The sequence below is a fragment of the Camelus dromedarius genome, chromosome 18 (assembly GCF_036321535.1).
Source record: "Camelus dromedarius isolate mCamDro1 chromosome 18, mCamDro1.pat, whole genome shotgun sequence".
In the NCBI taxonomy this organism is placed as follows: domain Eukaryota; kingdom Metazoa; phylum Chordata; class Mammalia; order Artiodactyla; family Camelidae; genus Camelus; species Camelus dromedarius.
Genome location: NC_087453.1, coordinates 39,124,840 through 39,143,669, shown reverse-complemented (window position 1 = coordinate 39,143,669; position 18,830 = coordinate 39,124,840). Strand labels below are relative to the sequence as shown.

General features: G+C 34.1%; 1 pseudogene; it reads left to right on the top strand.

Annotated features, from left to right (window-relative positions):
* The first annotated feature begins 10,407 nt into the window (after positions 1-10,407).
* LOC105088264 (centrosomal protein of 162 kDa-like) overlaps positions 10,408-18,830 on the top strand; it is a 76,351-nt pseudogene continuing 67,928 nt past the window's right edge.

Here is an 18,830-nt window from a genome sequence, read left to right as displayed (position 1 = left end):
TCAAGCAAGACATAAAGAGGAAAGCCTTCAGGGGAATTTTAATACTTTGTAAAGTAAGGAAGCAAATCCTTTAGATGAGTTTCCATTTTAAAAAATCCATGATGTAGTGTTTTAGGCAATAAAAATAGCTTTCTTTGGCAACATTTATGGCTAAAGAAGAAGTGTAAAACTGATGAAATACTAGTCAGAATTCTATCATTCCATTTGTGAAAGAAATTATATTTATCATTAAAAACGATTTGTAAATATATCCTATTAAAATAGCATTTTCTTTTCACAGAAAAAATGAGAATACAAAGACTTTTGACTTTCCCATGGAAATAGTTACGTTAAAATAATAATTAATGGTGAGTCTATATATTTTAAAGTATCATTCCTTGAAATACCCTTGAAGTTGTTCTTTAATCAATAGTTTCATTAGACATTTCTCCATCTGCTATCATCACATACACATGTGAGTGAGAAAACCTGTTCTGTGAAGTGATACTTTAATAATTATTTTTAAATTGTGTCTGGATAGAAGGTTATATAGTTTCAATTTTGCAAGATTTTCTTAAAGACCAATTAAAATACAAAATTGTATTTGCCGTCTATAAATGGCATTATTTCCACCTTTTAAAAACATAGATGACCTTTCTTATTATACTAAATGCACTTAGAATAACAACCATAACACATCCATAGTGCTTTTCTAAGTTTTACTATTCTTTCTATGTTTTTGTTACAAAATTGTATATAGAAACATAAATTAAAGCCCATTGACTCACCTTCAGTTCCTTAATATAGTTTGGAAATTGATCTTAAAGCCAAGATTTGATTTTTTAAGAAGAGAGGGGTTGAAAGAATAGCATATATAATCTGAGTTATTTTAATATCTACACTGTAGGCTTTCTGAGCCTTCTAAATGATTAGGTGCTGAAGGTTAGATTGGATGTCATTCAAAAGTAAGTTTTCCTTGGACTGGCAATAATATCAGAGACTGGCCTCAGACCTCAGAGTCATAAGTTATTATCAATCTGTCTTCAGAAGAGATGCCATTTTATAAAAATCTCTAAGTTTAAAGGAAGTTATTCAAGTTGCATTAAATATATATTACCTCCTTTGTTTGAGGAGAAGTGTACAGCAAATTTGCTATTCTTATTTCTTCTGGAAAATTCCATGATGAATTGATTATGAAACATTACTTCTAGGAGATTGACATATGTAAACTGGTTTGACTTATACCAAGTATACTTTTAACATGCAATCAAACTTCATTTGTGAAATTTGTGTTCTAAGAATTGAACCAGGTATAAGTGCTAAATTAAGTCTGTGTCAGGTTCTACTATTGAAAATAAGAACTTCTTCATTCATCAATATACTCTGATTTACATACTCAGATTTTTAGATGTAGTTTTGATGCCATGCTGAGTTTTCAATTTGAAGGCTAACTGGAATTGCAGTCCTATAGAGTTGGAAGGATCCTAAGAAATTTAGCTGGTTTCTTCCTTCAGTTATAAGTACATTATCTCAGGTATGTGAGAGTACTTCCAAGACTATTTTCAAGAATAACAATCCATCCTAGTGTGTAGCAACCTTGAGTCTAAGGAAATTGTTCATATAGTTGAACTTATTACACAAGAAACTGTTTTTCACTTATAATGTGTTACATGGAGTAGAATTTTTTGAAAGCATTTTTGACATAGTCTGAGAGTTATTGGATTATAGCCCTCAGCTTGTGAGTTTCCTATTTGACTAGGCAAATTCTTTTAGTTCCATTATTTTAGTCATTGGAAGATAAGTATGCTTAATTTATTTTTCAAGACATATCTCAATTTTGAAATAATTTCTTGAATTCTAATCACCAGGTAGGTATAGTGCATTTCTAGGGAAGTAATATAATTTTTTAAATTTTCCCTTTTTTTGACTTAAAGAGTTCTTTTCTAAAAGGAATAAACTTAGTGCTTGTTAATGCTTGTATCCATATTTAATTTTTTTTTTTTAGTAAACTAAGTGTACTCTAGTGCTTAGATATTTTTAAATTCTCTAAATTAAGAGATTTTAGGGAGCAAAATATTTTTCATTTAGTAAAGGTTGGACACACATAATTCACAACTAGAACTTTTAAATGCATAATGGTTATATGAGATTTCAGATATTTAATAATTATTCTTACTCTGGTAAGTACCCAATTTTTCTGTAACATCTTCAACTAGATTTTATGTTCTGATCTTAGGGAGGCCAACTTGGTTTCATATGTCATCAACATGCTATGAATAGTGAAATAATTATTTACAGCTACCTAATTTACTTTCATACCATCCATAACAAAATAGAAGAGAAATTAGATTGATCAAACTAAAAACTTATTAGTATTTTTATGTGCTGTGAACTCCATTGTGGGGATTACTTAGAGCCCATCATGTTGGCTCCTGAGTTTGTTATAATACCCACAGTGCTCTGCAGGGAAGGGCTTTAAGCAGTTTTTAGAAACTGTTCAATTTCTTTTCTATCTAAAATAACAATTGGAGATTAGTAGGAATTGCTAGATTCCTATTATGTTGAAAGCTTAGGAGTAATTAAGCACAATTGTATCCTTTCCAAGGTTGAGCAGGAAATGTCCTCATGTACAGGTGTTTGTCTTGGAGAAACTAACTGATGCATAGTGCACACAGGGAAGCAGCAGTGGCGTGGTAAACAAGGAAGTGCTGGAAAGGAACATTTTAAGTAAGAGAGGAAAACATGGTTTTGGAAATTATTTACTGCTTTATGTCTGAAATGGTCATAGATTTTTAAATATATGTATGAATATAAATACCATAACATTATTGATATTCATATCTGATTTATATATGCATTCCACACCTAATATTTGCATTATGATTTCATTATTACTGTTTAAATTTACATTATTCATTTTAAAGGTCATTGTACATATATTATTAGATTTTTTATAGCTTTCATTCTGCATTTGCTAATGCATATTTTATATAGGCAAAGAGAAAACATTCTACCAACTGTAATAAAATTTCACTGTAAAACTTGAAGAAAATTAGCTAAGATTTTGCCCAGAACTAGTGTCATTAATGTTTCATTGACTGTATCTTGAATCTACAATACTGCAGGTCCACGATCCATTACCTACAATGCTGCAATGCAGAAGTATGAAAACTAAAAATATTTTGGAACTAATTTTTTTGTAGAATGTTTCCCAAATAAATATCACTATTTATAGTGTTTATCTCTCTTCATACATTTCACTGCATAGACATTAAGTTTTGATTACTGTGCAGAGTGCCAACCGCTCTGTAACAATTACACAATACACAATATTTGCATCAAATTAACCTTACAAAACTTGATAAATTCTAAATTATGAAGCACATGTAGCCCCAAGGGTCTTAGATGAATAACTGGAATTTGTGCTATTTAAACCAAGGTGAGATTTTAAATCCTTCTGTCTGAAGTTGCTTATCTTAATGTATTTGTACATCATCAATTTGTTATTGAAGGTCATAGAGAAAAACAAAATATTAAAGATGGAAGGTAGTTAGAAGTTACAAACTTCAATTTTGAGCCCTTGTTTTTAGCAAAAGAAACTGCCAAGGAAGTAAATTATTTTGTTTAAAATTATGCAGCCAGTAAGTGAATGATAAAAGGAGTGAATTCAACTCTTCATGCTATTATCACCTCTTGTAAACAAAAAAAATAAAAAGTAAAAGAGAAAAAAAGTAAAGGGGAAAAAGTTGCTATGGCAACAGCGGAAGAAAAAATGTGGTGAGATACTCCAATTCAGCTGGGGAAATGGTGCTGGAACAACTGAATATCCATATGGAAAAATGGACTTTGACCTCTACCTCACATCATACACAAAAATCAATTCAAGATGAATCATGGTCCTAAGTGAAAAAAGTAAATCAACAAAGCCTTAAGAAGAAAACACAGAAGATTGTCTTTCTTAGTTTTCTATAGACAGATTTCTTAAGTAACATAAAAAATGTACTAACCATATAAGAAAGACAAAGGATAACTTGGACTTAAAAAAAACCACCTAGTTTCTTTTTATAAAATGACACAATAGAGGTAATTGTAAAATACAGAATAGAAAAAGAAAAGTCTACAAAAGTTTGACAAATATATCTAGAATATTTAAGGAACTACCAGAAATCAATAAGAAAGATAAATCATCATATTAAAAACACACACACACACAGTTGAATTCATTTCACAAGAAAAGGTAGCCAAAATAAATAAATAAATAAACGAATGAAAAAGGGCCTCAAAATATTAATCATCAAGGTCATGCAAATTAAGCCACAATGAGATAGCAGTACACTCACCCAAACTGTGGAAATTAAAAAGACAGATAATACCAAGTTTTGCCAAGCTGGTGGAGAAACTGGAACATTACCATACTCTGGATGGAGTGTACAAGTACAATCACTTTGGAACACTGGCAATATCTGCTAACCCTAGATATACATGGATAAATCTCACAGATGTTATAGTGACTGAAAAAGGAAAAAAGCCAAAACAAAAAGGAATCTACTATATGATTTCAGTTATTTAAACTTCAAGACTAGGCAAAAGTTATCAATTGTGATAAAATTTAGAATAGTGACTGCCCTTGAAGACACATAGACTAGGAAGGGACCCAAGGGAAATTCCTGGGGTAATGGAAATATTCTATATCTTGGTCTGGGTGGTTAAGTGGGGATGTGTATGTTCAAACTTCTACTTGAGCTGCAACTTAAAATTAGTCACTTAAAACACTATATTTATAATGTACCTAAATAAAAATTTGGGGGGAAAAGTGCAGTGGAACCTAATTAAGATCATTTCAATTCGGAGTTCTAGAATACAATTCACAGATGAAATGGTACTTGAGCTAAGCATTCATTCAATAAATGAGCATTATGCGTCTTCTATTTGCCAGCCACTTATTAGGTATAATGAATACCTGGAAGGTAACACAGTTGTCACCCTCAAGGAGCTTAGAGTGGTGGTCATGAATAGTGACGAGGACACCTGCATGAGGGGAGGCAATTCCACGCTGGACAAATGGGTTGTAGTAATGAAGTGTGGAAGTGTGTGAATTATTTAAGAAATGAAGTATAGTTCAGTTTGATGGAGTATAGGTTTCATTGAATAATAAGATAATGCCTAATCCAAGTTTCTCTGCCTTGTATAGAAAAACATTCAACACCTGTCTATCTTTGTCTGTCTTTTTCTTCCTTCCTTTTGTTCTTTTTTTAATAAACTCACATTGATTCCCAACTCACAGAATTTATATACTCTAATGGGCTCATTATATTAGTATTATAACCATTATGATATATGATACATAATATATATGTGTGTGTGTGTGTGTGTGTGTGTGTAGTATTATCAGAAAGAGGAGATTTAACAGGATTCTAAATTCTTAAGTAACCAACTAACCACAAACTGCCACGCTGGGTTTCAAAGAGTGACATGCAGAAGGGTATCTGGAGCTGCTATCTCAAATTACATAATTTTTTTCACCCTGAACTCCAATGTAAAGCTCTTATCCCGATTGAACCAGTCTGGGATGGACAGTAAGTGGGCTATGATGATTCTTTTTAACACTCTATCTTGAGTCTTTGGTCTCTTTCCCCCAAGCCCATACCCTAATTCTGAACTCATGGAAAAAGAAGTGTTTTTCCCTGAGATCAGAACAAAGTTGATACATTCATTCAACCCCAGGCCTTCCCAGAGCAGGAAAATCCTTAGAACCACAACATAGCACAGCTTAGTGGTTGCCGTTATCACTTTAAAAATGGAGAGATCTGGATTCTCAGGCCAATTCTGCAAGTTTGACCTTGAAAAAGTTGCTTACCCTCCTGCTCTTCAGTTTCTTCTTTTATAGCTAATCAGTAATACTTATTAAGCACTTACTATATAGCAGTCATTGTTTAGAACATTCTATAGATATTCATTCATTTAATGCATAAAGCAATGGAATAAAAAGGACATTATTTTTGTCCTCATTTTACAGATAAAAAAACAAAAGAAAAGGCAGCTTAAGTAACTTGCCTAGGTCACATAACTTGTAAGTGACTTAAAGCCTGTTTTGAAACGTAGTCTGGGTCCAGAGTCCACATTTTTCGTGACCACTATGAAACACTGCTTTATGATAACTAGTATTGAGAATAACAATAGTGCTTACTCCTAGAATTATTTCAAAGATACATTCAGTTAACTCATGTAAAGTTCATAGAAGTGCCTAGCCTATAGTAAATATTCAGTATTGGTTAGTAATCATTATTATTTAAAATGCAAAGATAATAATACTATCATTTTCTAATGAAGATTAAATAAAATGATGCATATAAATAACTTAGAAATTTAAAATGCTCACTTTATTATTATTTTTTAACCTATAAAGGATAGAGTGTTCAAGAACACTTTATAAGAGGGAATCCGTGTCATGTCCACTTCCTGGGCAATACGGGAGTAAGGCTCACTTCTCTTGCTTGCAGGGGTGGCAGTCAAAAGAAAAGAATGGGGAGAATCCAATTGAGCCCGTTATATGAATTCAGAGGGAATTAATCTTTCACTTGCACCTGAAGCATCTACCCCACAGTACTGTGGACTCATAGTGCCCTTGATCTATATCATTATCATTATTATTCTTGGAGTGATGGGAGGGTCAGGGGCATTTAGTACCTTCTAGTGTTGAAGTGTATCACTAACTGGGAGAGAGAAATAATTTTTGTAGTTTTATATGCAGAACACACTGTGGGAGAGCATCTTATGCTACTGTCAAATCAAGTTTTTCCAGGCTCAAGTATGTCTTTTACTTACATTCCCAGTGTTGAAATAACTTTCTAGGCACAACATGGTACTGCTTCTGCTGGGGATCCACGTCAGCAAACCGAAACTTAGATAAGTTTGTGTCTGTGCAAATGTTCCTCATGATCAGAGTGAAAGGCTTTCAATCTAAACTGGAACCAGAGGATTTGAAACAAAATCTCAGGCACATATCCTCAGAAAAATGGGCTTTAAGAATTGAGAGACTGATTTCACATAAATTCCTGATTTACAGAAGACTAAGAGTTATCTCCTGACCAATGAACACGTAACATGAATCCCTCCCCATCCTCAAGCCAAGGAACTTACAGCTTGGACTCCAGCTGGACTCTCCCCTGTTTGCTCTCCTTGCCCACCCAGATGACAAGTCAACTCTTGAGTCTTCTCACCCAAAACCAGGTTGACTGTGTGGCCTCAGTCAATCAGGTATTTTATTTTTTTTTCTCTTTCTTGTTCTTTATTCTTTATTTTATAAAAGTTTCTTGCCTTCTGCCCCAATCTGAAGTTCTCCAAAAGAAGGTTCACTTCATGAAGTTTTATTTAAAGTTTGTATCACTTATGTTGCTTTTTCATCCTTTTTAAACAGGAGTGATACCCAAAGCTGAATGCTAATGGCTGATGGGATCAGGAGGTGCACAGGCATGGCACCTGCTGACCCCTTTGAGTTCACTGTTTTTCTCATTGTTACTAAGGAAGGGCCAGGGGTAAGTCAGTCTTGGACTTTAGCTCTGTTCTTTATCATGCTGTTCTTTGATCAAAACAAACTCCCCAGAAAGCTTCTGGAGCCCCAGAAGGATTCCAGGATAGTTATATTGGGAGTCTGCAGTGCGTAGCAGCCACCACGGAACTCACAAAGCCTTGAGGTAAGTCCACAACATAAACCACTGGGGGACTTGGGAAAATAAATGAAGACAAGGAATTTGGTCTATTTGGACTACCACAGTCAAAAATCTAAGTAAACACAAGTTATACTATTAAAAGCCATTTGGGTGCCCAACACTATAAAGAAATAGGCTCATGAAAAGAATAATAGATCTGTTGCTATTGGGAATCTTGAAAGCCAAAGATAAAAAATTGGTGGGTCTGGATCAAGCACTTAAAAGCTGTTAGAACACTCACCACCTGACTTTCAAACCCTTAACCTATGATAAATTGGTCACAGAATGAGTTAGATTGACACTGGATCACCCACCAACCTCAAGAGAATTTCCATGCAATGAGGTACACTATAAAACACCACAAAATCCCCAACCCAGGGGCACCTCCCTCTGAGGTAATAATTTGGCTCTGAGAGACCCAAGGCTTAGCTAAAGAAATGGGATCCACAGCCTTCTAAGAATTGAGGGTGTTACCTTGTGGCACACCTACTTATTTTATGTCTATGAACTGTGGTCCCGGAAGTTGTAGATATCTGCAAAAATGGCAAAATCTTTAGTAAGACACCCAGAATGACAATGAACATCATGGAAAAAGTTCCAAGTAAACAAAATGGTTCACATAAGAAGTGCACTTAAATGAAGGGGCTTCTAAATCAAATAAACAGAATAGGATAGCTATTTTAATTAGAATGCAGAAGCCTCCAAAAGGCTTCAAAATTCAAAACAAACAAAGAAACAAACAAAAAACACTTCACTGAATGATTCATTGCAAAAGGCTAATGAAAAATCAAAGACACAAGAGGTACCTAAAACAGAACTAGAAGACTGATGATTACTTCATTCTATCCTCCTTTGCTTGAGTACTCAGTCTACTAATCCTTTATCTGAATTGCCTTTCTTCTATGAAGAGACTACCAGACTGTAAACAAAAGCCTGCCAAGTTAGTGGCTTTACCGATTCACCTCAAAGGAGGGTCCCCATAGAGGTCCCTCCCAGGGCTGACAGGACCCTGAGGGATTCTCCAGTAACCTGCTATCCATTATTCCCTTAAACAGCCAAGGGAAACTAAAATTGAAATAAAAATTAATAGAAAACCTTGACAAATTCTGGTATCTACCAGGACTGTGCTCCATACTCTGAACCCCTTTCTCTTGGGATCCTACAGATCAGATCCTGGGATAACTGGCAGGTGACATTTCTTACCAGAGTCAGTTCTCCCAGATCTCTGTGACTACCACACTGAGACCTGAAGAGGCACTGGTAACCAAGACTCATGCTAAGATCAATATACTTTATCACATCTCTTGAACGGTCTGATCAAAAGAGGGTCCTATGGAAATAGATTTCTAGGTCCCAGACAGAGCCTCAAGTACCAAGTCAGCAAATCAAAACTTAGGTAGCTTTTGTGTTCCTGTAAATGCTTCTTTTAACCAGAAGCACAGACTACCCCGTCAGCCAGTCCCCACAGGCCAAGTCACCTCTGGGTCTTCTCACCCTAAAAGTTGACTATGTGGCCTCAGCCCATCAGATATTTTCTATTTTCCTCTTCCTTGCTCTTTATTCTTTATCCTATAAAAATTTCTTGCCTTCTGCCCACTTTGCAGTTCTCTGAAATAAGACAGTCCACTTCATGAAGTGTTAAATAAAGTTTGTTTATATCATCAAGTTGTCTTCTTTAATGATTTTAACAGCCGAATGAAGGAAAAAGAAACTTAGTTCAATGTGAATCTACTGTATATTATAGACATTACCTACAACATTTAAATGATTTCACCAAGTATTATCTTGTTAAATTTAAAAGAAATTCCAAGCCTGAATAGAATAAATAAAACTTTTTCTGAGGTCTAGAATCTGATAATGCCAATTGAAATAAAGTAAGGTGAGAGAGCAAATCAAAAGTACCTGTGGGGAAAAATATCTTTCTTGGTAGATTCTTCAGTTTATTTGGAACAGGGTCAGGCAAAATATTAACCTGTAATATGTGGGTTTTAATTTTGAGGTTTCAGATTCATTCCAAACCACAGGAATTTACAAGTACAGAATGAGGAAAATACATAATTCTTTTGATAATTAAAAATTTATGAAACAAAGTGAAGAAAAATACATAATTAGGTCTTCTAAATCAACTGAAGTTTAATTCATTATACTTCCTCAGATATCGAGCAACTTGTTATAAATCTGATATGAAATCAAAGAAAAATAATATATTCCTTTATAATCTTAATCTCCTTCTTATATTCCCTTTTTTTGGTTAATGTTACCACATCTATTTAGGGAACCAGAATAGAAATAAGGAAGCACTTCCATTTCCCAAATCATAAGTACCTTGTAAAATGCATACTTTGAAATAGGTCCTCACTAAATTAAACTTGTTAAATGAATGAATAAATAAATAGAAGACCGTCTGAGTCTACTACTGGAAATAGATAAAGACTAGAGAAGTAGTCTGTCATTTTTTCTAAACTGCCCTAAGAATTTGAGAATAAATAGACCCACAAGGAAATACTTTCTTCCTTGTCTATGCTACATTTGCTCTCCCTTTTCCCGCCGAATTTAGCGCCGCAAGCGGTGGGTGGGGGTGGGAGGTGGGGGGAAGCGGCGGCTTCGTGGGCGGGGAGGTAGTGGCGGTGGCGGCGGCGGCGGCGGCGGCCGCAGTGGCGGCCTGAGCGCATGCGCGAGGACTCCCTCCCGCCCCCAACCCCGTCCCGCCTGCGCAGGCGCGCCGCCACAGCTTCTGAAAACTCCTGTTACCTGCGGAATTGAGGAAAGCCCGCTCCAACAATGTGGAGGGCTGGAGCAGACAGGGACCTCTTCCCTTTTAAAAATGTCTCCGCAGAGTACTGTGATTCCAATATGACTTTAATGAAATGTAGTGAAGGACTGGGGGAAAAATGTACTTGCTTTCCATGAAGAAACCATGCAGGAGGAGTGCGGAGAAGGCGCGGACGTTTCAAAGGAGCCGAAACTCAGATGGCCCGTAGGGGAGGATGCGCTGAGCCTGCTAAGGTGAGAAGGTGCTTTTCTGTTCTGGGTTCCTGTCTACTTTGTACTAGATCTACCCTTATTAAATTATATACGTTTTCAGATAACTATTTGGAAAGCAAAATCTTACGTTTTAACAAAGTTCATTCTGCTACAAACTCTTATTTTTTGTTTAATTAGAAGGTACTTCTGACACACTTGTTCCAAAGCTCTCATTAAATACCAGCAGGAAAAGCTTTAATGCCAATCACGCAGAAACTACATAGTTTTGACAAATTCTTTTTAATGATCTTGTAAATGTATTAAAAACACAGTTTTATGGCCAAGAAATGTAAATAAGATGAACCAATTTATACTTATGTAAACACATAAAAATTACATTAAAAATTAAACACCATTAAAATCATTTTTGTTAGTAATGTCCCTTGCACATTGATCTAAAAGAATTCTATGTATTTTTTTCTACCAAATTTTTATCACTGTTCATAGATATAAATTAGTAAATCCCTTGATTTAAAACTCTTAATTAAACTTTAGGATATTTTCTCCTTTTAAAGTTTAATATAAAGTGATAAAAATGTACATATATACAAAGAAAAGGGTAATTAGCTATAATATTGCAATTATAATGCATTTTCTTGGCTCTCATCTCCAAAATATCATGGAATGAAATATTTATATCAAAACAGCAACACTTTCCTCCATAATTTATTTCATCAGTTATATTTCATCAGTTACATTTGTGGCTCAGTAATCCAATCTTGAGACTTTTTTTCTAATTTATATATGTAATTTAAGGAGTTTAAAATTTGCCTAGTGCCTATTTCAATACTTGTCATTTTATGAATTGTTAGGTGATATATTTACATGGAAAGAAAGTTGATGAGTCATTATATTAAAGCCATAATTATAAACCATTAACTTAAAAGTAATAAATATAACTTATTCCTTTGAAAAACTTTAAAAATCCCTAATGTAGTTCATATGAAAAGATTTTGTGTAGATAGAACTCTTCTGTTCCCAGAATTGCCTTCTATATGTGAAGATTTTAAGTTTCTACTCTGTATAACACCGTACCATCTTTTTAATAGCTCAGCAGATGAAATTATTATTTTTAATAATTTAAGTTGGCTTAGTTTAGAAGCTATTCCTTAGAATTCAGTTATTTGCTTTGAGAATTTATTTTAACTCTTTGTTTTAGAGCCATATTAAAATAACAAGTTTACTTCCCACCAGCAATGGAGTAAATTTTTGGTAAATAGAGATCAGGACCCAATTCTGGCTCCTTTCCTAAGAAAGGCATTTGTTGGATTTTCATTTGAGATTTAGGATAATTTTAAGTACAGAGTAACATCAGACACTGACCTATGATGGGGAACTATCCACATGAATGCCAACTTGTATATACAAACACTCCAAAACCTATATTCTGTTTCTAAGTAATTTGACTCACTGTATTCTAGCAGTATGGAAATGCCACACAACTTTCTAAGATCAGGGAGTAGTTTAGGTGCTGATAACATTACTTTCTCAGAGTCATTACTTGATATGATCATCTATTTTCTATATCAAATGAGTAAAAAAATATAAAATAAAAAATCAAGCTTAACCAAAAAAATGAATTACAGTATTTTTCACAGAAGTACAGGTGGCCATGGACTCAGCACTGGAATTCATGTTGCTGTTTACTTTCTCAAAATACTGACCTCTGCAGTCAAAATTGTAATTCAGTGGAGAAACAGAAATTTCAGGCAGCTTAGTTTCCCCAGGATATTGCTCCTAGATGCCATTTGGCTTCACTGTGTTCTACATGCTAGAAGGAAGGCTTTCATAATTGTTCCATTATCCTATATACTGGTTTCTTGATCACTTACAAAATCTGCATCAAAGACTGCTGAAAAATTGGTGGTGACAGCTTGTCAAGAGGTATTGTGGATTGCTTTATTGAACACTATCATTCATCTTCTTAACATTTGTAAGTCATGGGGATTGATTTTAAGGTATATGACATTTATCTTTAGTAGTAAAATGTAAGAGAGAGCCCTTACTTGAAAACACAAATTATTAATTTTAAAGTGTATTGTGTAAGAAAGCAGAGATAGAATTGAGCAAATCAGTAGGTATTACTAAGGGGGGAAATAAACAAACACCACCACCAGGATGTCATACACTGCAGTTCTGGATTCTTATCAAATGCTAAAGTTTTGTATGAGTCACGTTCCCAGTAGGGAACAGATTGCATTGGCAAGTTGGGAATTTGGAGAGAGTTTAGTAAAAGTAATTACAAAGGGATAGCAAGTTACAGCAAAATTTAAGGGGATGATGTAGTAAAGGGGGCACTGTTACTACCCTTAAACTAGAAAAGTAAGGGAAAAATGAAGTTACAGGAATCAGGAGAGAGAGCACCTTGACAAGATCTGTGATCATCTTCAATTGAAGTACATAATCGGGTGGTGAAAAAGCTGTGGGGATGGGTTCCACAATTTTCTTCCTCTCTCTAAGCTTCTGCTGGCGTTCTTGGCTGGATCCAACTATTAGCCAGACAACAAGGAAGTTTGTTAAACAAGCAGGGTTTGGAAGGTTAGGAAAGTAGAGAGGCATGGGAAAACATTGAAGAAAGTCTATACACAGTAATTTTTGATGGACTGTTTAAAATTATTTCTATAGTTTTAAACCAACTCTCATAGCCTCCAATGCAAATAAAACATGTCTTGATTTATGAGACAATTTAGAATATATTATTGTATTAATCCCTTAAACTTCCTGTGGAATAGAAAGAAGATAATACTGATCTTCTGTTACAAATGATTAAATGGACTAGCAAAAAACATATAGGTAGGAAGTGTTAGAACTTGGATTAAGCCTAGTATCTTACTTTTATTAGGTTCCAATTATTAAAAATATTTCAGAGTATTTATTTTATTCCCATAGAACAGTAAATGATTTTTTTTTTTTTTTGACATCCTTAAGCATCTGCCCTCAGTCAGTCAACTGAGTGGTACATGAAGTCAAGTAACCATTTTGGTTAAACTATTTGAACATAATTGACTATTAATAAATTAAGCTTATGGCTTATAGACTCAATTTTAATAGTGTTAAACTAAAAGACAAAAGCAGTCTGGTATCCAAAAGAATCTCCTTCATCTTCTTGTATAATACTAGAGAATTTATTTCTGAAATATGGTCTAACTTAGTCATTATAGTTATGGTTACATTTTGAGGGAATTATTTAACTGTATATTTGTTTATTTGTTCAGTTCTTCATAATACCTAAGTGGTCTGTGTGAAGTAAGGCAGGATCCTTCACTGGGCTGCATTAAAAGTTTGATGGCAGAGATGGTTTACCATTTTGGGCTTTTCTTGGTTAAGGCTACAATTTGTAGTCATCATCACAAGTGTTCTGCAGTCCCACAGTGTGATGACTCAACGTGACCTGGTGAACAGATTATTTGGTTACAAGTAAGAGCTGGATCCAGTCTGAACTTTGATATAGCAAGTTGTGAGAAAGTGTTAGCTTCTCAATCTATAAAGCACAGTTTTTGAAAAATATGGAGTGGAATTTTATGGTCGAAAGATCATTTTCCACCTCAACTGTTCTTTCATTTTAGAATTGCTTACTTGAGTATAAAATATTGAATTAGGGTAAACATGGCAAGTGCTTCCTGTATGTTGTTTAAAAACAAGTAAAACAAACATTAGTTCCAATCCACAATGTGAATTTGGGTCTGATAGTAATTAGTTCCTTTGTTTTGTGTTAATTAAAGTGTACACTGTCATTGGTAGCAGTAGTATAAAAGACTGCTAATTTGATTTCTTTTCATTTTGTTCACTAACTTTAACATATTTCCTTGCAAGAGTAACTATACAGTGGCAAAGTAAAGGCCTAATATTTCAACTTGGGTGTGTAAGTAAATATATGCAAGTTTCTCTATATCTTGGTAATCTAGAATAAATATATTATATTAGGTTTCAGTTAATCAAAAAGCAAGTAATGTTGAAAGATTAATTCAAGTACTAACCTATACTGTGTTAGTTTTACAAAGGCACAGAAACAGCATTAATAATTTAAAAAGTATATTGCTTCTGAAACGAAGCACTTTTAAATTGAACTGGATTTCCAGTAGAGCGCTGACCAGAAGTCATCCTCTTAACACTTCTTCTTAGTATCTAATACATCTTAGTGTTAAAACATTTTCAAAAAATACTGATTTTATTAATAGGTAAAATTTAGTTGCATGTAAATATCAAAAGTATTTCATTTAGTTTGTAGGATTATTTGTAATTATTTCTAACTGGGTCACTCTTTAGAGAGTTGTTATCCATGTAGATATGATAGAGATTGGGAAGCATTTCAAATCAAAAAGGAAAGTGAATGGAGTTTTATTTCTCCTTTAGCCTATGGAACATCCTCTCTGAAGAGGGTAGAACTGTCCTAGCTGCCTATGCTCATCATTTCTCATTTTGTTGGTTTTCTTTATGGAGAAATCTCATCCTAAATCTCAAATTATGTTTTCAAAGCCATGTGTGAGAGACTCTTACCCCAGAGATTCCGAATACACGACTTAAGACTCTGATGTCTCTTCTTCATCTCCCTTCAGCTGCTCTTTTCAGGATCCCTCAAGCGTATGCTTCTTCAAGCGCATGCTTTCTTTCATGGTGTGCCTTCTGCTCAGAGCATATTCCTCCCCTCTAGTCACATTTAAAACAATTTAATGTTATTTTCTTTTGAAAGTTTTCCTCCAGTATCCTGAGCCCACCTGTCCCTTCTGTTTCCTTGCCTAACCTCCATCCCAGGAGATAACTATTAGATAATTATTATATTTGTGTTGGTGTCATCCTTATAGTTAAGCTCCATGGGGGTATGGATTTTGTTAAATTTGCCATCATTCAGAATAGTGCTTGATACTGATTGAATTTTTTAAATGAGCAAGTGTTTGTCTCTTTTCCTTGAGGCTGTGCTCTGTTCTCTGTGGAGATATTTTCTTTTATATACTATAGAATTTTTAGGCTTGGAGGCTTTAGACAAATACTAGGTAGTTTAACTTTCAGAGCTGACCAGAAATAAATTTTCCTGGCGGTGTTTAAGATTATGAAATACATGAGCTAATTGTAAACCTGTATCATGCTCCTATTAAAAAAAAATAGAAAAAAAAAAACCCTCACAATTATTGAGTCCAGAAATACCTCAGATGCATTGCAGTTCTGAGGAGACAGTTGTCTTATTTCTATTATCTTTTTGAAATTCACCAAAGTGAAAATGCATGCTTAATACACCCATATAATACTTTGAGTTTACAGATGAAATACTTGCTACATTATTTATTCCTTTTTCCTCATAGATTTCACATCCTTGCAAAAAATCTAGGGACAAGTGCTAAGTCATTTGATTTATTTAACTCTGAATTTCTTTGCTTTAGGATTATAAATCAGACTCTTATTGTTACATTAATGCAGAAAGTGTTCTTTTGTGTACATAATATAGATCAAGATGTGATTTAAGTTTAATCTTATCAAGGTTTCTCCTTTTTAAACCATGAGAAGAGACTTGGCTGTAGCCCAAAACTAATGGGAGTCATATTTTATAATAAAAAGCAATATGTTAATAAGAGACTTTGCTCCTCCTTGCAGTCTCCACAAGCACAAATTCTCATCAGTGTTCACAGCTAATGCATTTTTTGCCAAGTCATAAACACTTTTAAAAAGCATCTACTTAACATTGTGGAAGACAGAAATTCTGATTTTCCAAGGAAGCAGCAAAAATGGAGATCTTAGTTGGAGGAATAAGTTATAAGATGCCTGACTATCAAATGAATCCCATTTTGAAAAGAGACCAACAGAGAGTAGAGTAGTGTGAATATAAAATTGAACAAACTTCCAAACTGAGCATAAAGGGGTGTCATATTGCCAGTGCTTTTCTCTTCCCCACATTTTACAAAGGGATCCTTTTACTGATCAAATGGAAAAATATGAAAAGAAGTAATTTACATTGTTCACATCTACTGTTTAATGACTTTGGAGAAATGAGAGCTAATTTCACTTGTGTTTGCATGTACTGCAGACACTTCTCACACATTGCTTATAGCTCTTGTAAGGCTACTTGTCTGTAATGCTGAATAGATATTGATGTGAAACTATAGCAAAAGTTTCAGGAAAGCTAGTTACTTAAACGTTCAACTTCTGTGACTGCCAGTATTAGAAAGCCTAAGATACAAATGTAAAATAAAGACCAGTGTGAGAAAATAAGTCAAATGGGGGAAAGTCACTTTAAAAGTACTGATTATGTTAAGTCATCTTCCTAGGAAAGCAAGTCAGCTTTATTTACTACATTTATAAACTTAATGAAAAGAAAAGGCTAATTCAATGTACAACTTTTACTTAAGGAAACTCACTTTGTTCTTCCATTTTTATATAGGATGTGAGATTTCCAAAGGCCTTATTTGCCTATGAACTTCCCTTCCCAGGTTTTCAAAGAATTTCAGCATTTCAAGGACATTCATGTAGCTTTTTAATCTTTAGTTTCGGAGTATGCAGATCCATTATGTTCACATTGTTATTCCTGTCTTCATGTGTTCCTCCTTCATGGAGGTGTCATAAATGGAGGTGAATAGTATTCTTTGATGTCATTGTGGCTTTCTTCAAGAAATATCATCAGTGGATTCATAGATGTGATCTTTCTCCTCTGCCCTATGTGCTCTGCAAAATATGTTATGATACAGAAGTCTTTCTTTTAATTTTCTCCTTGATTTGTGTGATAGTAATGTTCTTTATTTACATGACCAAATTCCAAACAGCACTTAAGCTGCTTTAGACATTGTAATAAAATCTATCACTTACCTTGTCTCATTTTGTTCTTCACAAATTGGTTTTTAAGGTGATCAAAGTGTTTTCAAATCTGTTTTCCAGGTGAAAACCCTGAGGTTCAGAAAATTTAAGTAAATGGTAAAATTAGGATATTAACATAGGTCTTGTAACTCTAGTGGGCTTTTCTGCCTCACAAAGTTAGCTGAAATTACTTTAAAGACATAGTCACCAACTTTTCTTAGGATCATGAACTTAATAACTAAAGTATCTCTAAGTATCAATAAGAGTAATAAGGATAAGTCCTCAAGAGAGAAAGTTAATTCCTACAAAATGTGCACATGTGCGTTGTTATTTTTTCTTGTTATAAGAGCCATTGTTCCAAATAAAACATTATGGTAGAAATGAAACTTTATTTTAACTTTTCACCTTACCTTTTCTTGAGCACAACTAGAGATTATATTGAAGAAAATGTTGTTTTAGACAAAGAGTCTTTTATTTGTAATCTGATAAAAGACACAGTTTCATCTGCTGACAGTCTGTTACTGGGACAAATAACATCACTGTCCTCGTCCTAGGCTGTTATAGTCAGTGTCTTACTTAGGTCATTTCTATTGGAGTTAGTTGCTTATATTACTTAGTAATTTAAAATTATTCAATTTTTATATTCTGTAATTCTTTAGACTGTTTTAAATTGATCATTTCTGTTCAGCACCTATTGTTAAAAATTGTTGTTTTTTTTTTTTTAAGAATGTTGCTCTTTTTGTTCCTAGGTATTTGATAATTTTGTGAATCACTCCATTTAGATCATTTAGTAAAGTGAAAGAATATCATTCATTTCAATTCTGCGTTGTGATTTAACCTGTCATAACATGTACTTGTTGTCTTTTAATATCCTCTCTAAATAATCTCATCCACTCCCAAGGATTCCTCTACCAGAAAAAGCTGAGAACTGTTGAATTTCCATCTCCAACCTAGAAACTGTCTGATCTGCAGATTATATAGCCAGTTCCCTGCTAATCTCTTTACTTAGATATCTGAAAGATGATTTAGACTAAGAGACTCATGACCCTTCTCTAAACTCTCAAACTAGCCCCTCCTTATTTGTTTTCTATCTCATTCAGTGATAAAATGATGTATCCAGTTTCTGAAGGCAATAATTTCAGAATCAGTCTTCACTCCTCTCTCTTTCTCACTCCTCCTTCAGCTCTATCACCAAATATTATTGATCTAACCCCTTCTTCAATCTGTCACATTTTTACCACCACTGCTATTGCTGTAGACCAGAGAACCACTGCCTTTTATTCCTGAGACTAGAGATAGAGCATTTTGACCATCCTTCCTAATTTCTATTGCCATTTA